We start from the raw sequence: 6,148 nt of genomic DNA, 5'->3' as shown, positions 1-6,148 counted from the left end.
ATCTGCGACTTATCTTCGTCGTGCACGTATTTATACAGCGATAGCGCGAATAACGCCGCACGAATATATACGCTTACGGGTCAATGTCAAATTCTAATAAACCTAGTCGGACAAACTCCAAAGTTCGCGCGACGCCGAGATAACGGGAAATATTCGGCGATATTATTAAAGGCTTAAGAAAAAATTATCCTTTAATATTTTGTGAGATACTTCACTTTCTTATAGATAAGCATATACGTATTACCGATTAAATTTAACGTAGAGCGTTGATGAAGCAAAATAATGTCGAGACACTACTATTATTTCTATATTACTTTCCATTGCGCGCAATGAGCATTACTCGTTACTCGGTGGCATTTAACGTTACGTCGACTCATGTATTTAGACGCGCTTCGTGCACATGTAAGTACGCATACACGCATCAGCGTATGCATTACGTAACACACACGTAAACGCAGGATGTGGTCTTTTTATCTTTCCCGTGTTAGTGTGCACGCGAGCACCTGTTGATCTCCTGTATGTACATCTCGTGTGGATAAAATTCCAAACTGAATTCCAACATAGATCGACTTGTGCAAAATGTAATATTTTCCGTTTTTAAATATTTAAATACAATTAAACTTTGTTACAATATAAGCTTTCAGTCGCATGATGTTATTTCTATCTGTTTATAAACATTCAAACATTTTTTTATCATGCGCAGAATGATATCCGACACACAAAAAATTATAATATAATAACAACTCAAAAGCAACACGTACGAACTATGCGTGGCATTCGATACGTGGAAAAAGTATCTAAAATGGAGAACGGTCGATAAAAGGCGAGGACGTCTTATAAAGACACGTTAGCCTACGCGCGACTTGAAAGTTTCATCTCTCATGCTTATTTTTTTTATAAAAGTTTCGCGCAATGATTCACACACAGCGACACGCCAGGGTTCTTTCTCTCAATATTTTGCGGCGAGAAAAATTGCGGACCGCGAGCGCCGCGAACGCGAACCAGAAAAATCGGTGGGGGCCACCTTCGCAGAACCGGTCCAACGTGATGCCACGGCGTAAACCGAGCGATGACGCAGGCTGCAGAACTACGACGACGATCGCAGCCGGTGTTTTCTCCCGGACGGACAAGTGTCACCAATGTCCATTATTTAGAGTTAGAGACAATTGAGACAGTTGGTTATTTCGGATGAGACTGTCTTTAACGAGTTCAACGATTTCCAGAGAGGTAATCGTTTCGCTGATTAAACGAATGAATTCGCACTTGTAGGATAGGTTCCAATAATAATACATTAGAATAATTGCTATAAATTATTTTAACGATCACAACAATTATATATGATGTAATACTACGTTATTTTCTCGTTATCGTTACTGTACGTCGAATTGGGATACGCGGCTGATAAGAAGTAAAAACATTTCGACATCATTAGTAAAGTATTAGTGACTTCATTTCTTTATATAATTGCAATTTATACTGAAGAATAACAGATAACAGTGCCCGGGTATTACGATCTGTGATAAAAACTCCGACCGGAGAATTAAGTGTGCTAAGTATTTTTCGTTGTTGTTTCGCGATTGATTTATCGGGATAAAAATGCGACAGAACGGGGAAATCATCACTGAAATTATACTAATTATAAACTAATTATAATCTAATTATAAATCAATTGTACATGTCAATTTCACACCAAGTTGAAAGAAAAACGTTTTTAAAAAAAATTAATAAAGAGACGCTGCGCGCGAGCAGAAACGTTCGAGTCACTTGTGCTTGTGTAATATTTGTTTCCTGGCGTATTACATATGTCCTTGGAGATAAATCGGGCGAATAATTTTCTTATTTGATTGAAAAATTAACACACTCGAGACATAAAGTCCATTCGTGGGCGTCAACGACGGCGCAAGGTGTGCCTCACTCGTTAAAAAAAATGCTCACGTACACTTACGTCTAAAGACGTTTATTAACTTCAATGAACACGTGTTCCTCCCAGTGATTGCGGTACACATACGTAATGAGACGCGTCATTACCTACATGGAGAAAGGTACTATCGTTAGAGGCATTACAGACCGAGCCGGAGTTGATACCATATGACAAATAGCGTCGGGATCTATTCCATATTTACATGAAGAGAAATGCAGATGGCCGTAGTAACAATTGAATTCAAGTATCAAACTGATTTACTTATATGGTATAACTTTCGTACCAACTTTGTCTAACGGTAACCGTAATTCAACTGACTCTTCGTCTCTACTTGCATTATAGCCGTTATCCATGACAAGTCAGAGTCAAACGAGCAGTAAAAATAATTCTTTTATTTTTCTATTTTCAAAAAAACGTGGAATCGTATGAAATGACAGTTCTCGACTCTTCTATATTTTGTAACGTACATTCGAATGACCTACAAACTGCAGTAATTCGAGAGCTATCTGTTAAAAGTTAGCTTTTCGCGCGGCGCATCCGTGGACCATTTCACTTAAAGAGCGAAAGCACCACGCCCGTCGGTTTGTGTTTCCCGTAAAAAGCGACGGTGGGTCACGGCGTGGGTAGAAAACCAGACAGCGTGCGGCTTCTCAGTTCGACTTCGATGCACCGTATTTGGCGAATGCGTCGAAATCTGTAGGCGAACCGGTAACCGATCGAACGCGTCATCCACGTACCACGAGCGTATACAGTTTCTGTCCGTGTCATTCGAGTTCGCTGAAAAACGTTACCGTCGTCATTTCCCTCACGTTCCGCGAGATAATACAACTTTCGCCGACCTTACTTTCGTGCGCGACGTTATTCGCGAACGCTGGATGACTTTTAATATTGCATATAATGACAAAAATAAATGCTCTTGATGCACTTTGATTGTCATATTACTTATATCTGGATGACGCGTGAGTTTCTGCAAAAACCTAATATTTATAGTTGACGGTTTTATTTACTCGGTTAAGAATGACTTTATTGAGTATCTAATTAAAAAACAATAAAATATTAAAATAACGCACTAAATTTATTAAACACACAGAATTATTCACATTTTATTTTTTATAATCCGTCTCTACATATTTTACAAGACAACAGTCGCACATTTCTCAACTTTGGGCCTTGTAGAGTTCAATATCGAGATCAGTTTGATAGTGTTTAAAAATGGATAAACGTTACTTCGAATTTTTAACATGCCCAGAGGTGGATTTAAATATGCAAATCTAAGCCACACGGCGCCTCATCACGTTACAGCTTAGAGCCTAACCTGTAACAAGATGCCTAAAGCCATATCTGATCCCTTGCGAATTATTCCTGACCTTTCTGGGACCGTACGAAGTCGCGTACGCAACATACGTGATTATTCATTCCTCGTAGCATGAAAGCACGCGTCGGTCCACTTACGTTTTTCCGTCGAGAAGGACGCGATCGAATTCCAGGATATAGTCGCTCGCGGCAGGAGACACGCCAGCCGCTTACCTTAACCAGCGATTGATTTCGCGAAATATATCAGTGAGCGTTGCGTGCCGCGCGTACCGAAATGCCGCGCGTTTCGCAAAACGGGGAGACGGGACGAGCCGCGGCGCGGATGCTTATGGTTAACGGGGCTAACTTTATGCGAGATGAAGAAAAAGTCGCGCGCTCCCCGTAAATCAGTTTGGCACGGCATCTTTCTCCCGGGGGAGAATTGAAAGCCCATGCCCAACTCGAGAGAAGAGGCCAGGCTCTCCGTAATGGATAGCGCCATAATGAAGTACGGCACGGCGGACTCTCTCATTAATTAACGTTAAAAGGGAAACTTTTGTAATTGCGCTCCTAAGACGAAGCGATGCAGCCTGACCTCCTCCGCTGACGCGTCGTTACGTCGACGTCAGAGAGAACCAGACGCGGCGCGGGCGGCGCGTCTTGGAAAGTCGACGCCCTTCCAGTGATTAGGAGTGCCCCGAATTTATTATATTACGCTCCCCAAATCCTTTACGAGTGCCACAGTCGACACATTATTCCGGAAGTATGGCACGTTCCGCAACATTAACTTCAATTAACGCAAAACTATACGGGACTGCGCGAATATTTATTAGGAACTCTGCGACGATATTTATTAGGAACTCCACTTTCTTCCGAACGTCGCAATCCAAACGCTCCAATGCGCTGTTCCGGCAGTTTTAAATAGTCACATTGGCTTAGACCCGGTTTTTTATTTGAAGACAAATTTAACTAGTCAGGTCACTTTTACTTGAAGATTAACTTTCAGATTAGCTGTTATATTGTGTTTTTCAATGCATAATTGTTTGTTGATCGATCTTCAGTAAACCTTTACACTCAAAAAACTTCTGATGTTGGTATTACAACTCAGAAAAAGAAATTATATAATTCATGTAATATAGATATCTATAGTTTACGCAACATTTACTATAAGTAGATAAATACAATAAGTTAAGAATAATATTGAAAATAAAAGTTCTAGTTTTAAAAAAACCTGTGAGAGCAGAAATCGAGACGATGCAAAAGAATATAAATTGAATACCATAAATAATTACAGAGGATTTGTTGGATTGTACACATAAGCTAACGATAGTTATTACGAGAGCATAAAAAAAAGTTCGACTACGAAAATGCAATGCAAGTGCAATGAGGTATTGATATCCTTTTTGCTGTAGAAAATTATAATGTTAAAAAATTTCGGTTTATCTTGAAATATCAGTCCTCGGACTAGCTACTGCTATTAGCAAGAAAATATTTATAATATTAATATTAATTTATATACATTGTTCTGTCTTTCGACTGTAGATAGTCGAAAAGAAATCGAGATCACCTAGTTCATCAAAATAATTTGATCTATGCCGAAATATTTTAGATCTTCTTATAAATTCTTCTTCATATAGTCCAGTCAAAATACGATTAGACCTAGAAAAAATTGCAACCAAGGTTTTATTACGTCATTGTGTTCAGAAAAATATACTGAACACATGAATATGAGATATTTCGTATTTTGCCCCCCCTTTTTTCCGTATTTTGCCTGGACTATCACTGCTATAAATATTTACATCAAAACGATCAAAACCTATGTTGATCAATAATACTCACAAAATTCAAATTTTATTTACTTCAGCATAAAAGAGCTATAAGATGAGTTGATCTAAACGTAAAACCAGAAGTTAAACCAGTCAATTTTCTGATAGTAAAAGTTATCACTACGAAACTATTAATTTAGTGATCAACTGAATTAAAAAACGTAATTTTTATTTTAAACTTTAGATTAAGTTCTATCTAAACTACAAGTTAGTCTACAAGTTCTATTTAAACTACAAGCTGCTAATCTAAACTACAAGCCCTGATTCTGTAACTCTTAACGACAATGTCGTTATCGTCGTCGTGTCGTTGCGCGGGTATATACCATACTGTATGGCAAAAAAGCTGCGCAACGACAATATAACAATAACGATACTGTCGTTAGTTACAGAATAAAAAAAACGAATGTCTAAACGAAACGAACGTGTCATTAATGATACGAGTTATATCAACACCATGAAGTCATCGGACGTAAAAATCATGATTATTTACGCGCACGTGTAATCACGCTGCTCGCCTAGTCACAATAGATGTACTGTTCCGATACTGCGTTAAGGTGCCTTTTCACGTTGACGCTCGATTTTCGCTCATTTTCAGCAAGCAAAAATTTTTAGAAATAATATTTTTTATTTATGTATGTATCCATAAAATATTGTTGCTTGAAAATAATTAATATTTTACGTATTTCGAAGTCTATGTTTGATTGTACTGGGACGATTAACGACGATTCAACGAGAGACGACGCTGAATATTAAACAAATTCAACTTTATTTCTTTGACGCTAGCGTCAAAGCGAAACCACCACGTTCACCTTGTTGACGCTCATTTTCAGCGTCTCATATATGAATTGGCACTTTTACGAACCGTAACGCTCGCGAGTTTTTTTTTGTTTTCTTTAGCCGATATACTTTATAACGTGATTTGGCCTTTCTTCCAAGGGCGAACTGCGAGCGTCAGAATTCTGCGGTATACCTTTTTACGCCACGTCAAAAGTTCGTGCTCGTCATCGAGCGCCTTCTCCTTCAAGGATCACCCGCGGGCTTTCAGGCACCGACGTTTTCATGTGCGTCCTGATTGTGCACATGCACGCCAAAATCGGTCATACGAATT

Source organism: Temnothorax americanus, unplaced genomic scaffold (assembly GCF_048541705.1).
Source record: "Temnothorax americanus isolate GAGA-0224 unplaced genomic scaffold, ASM4854170v1 Scaffold33, whole genome shotgun sequence".
Lineage (NCBI taxonomy): Eukaryota > Metazoa > Arthropoda > Insecta > Hymenoptera > Formicidae > Temnothorax > Temnothorax americanus.
This window is presented reverse-complemented; position numbering follows the sequence as displayed.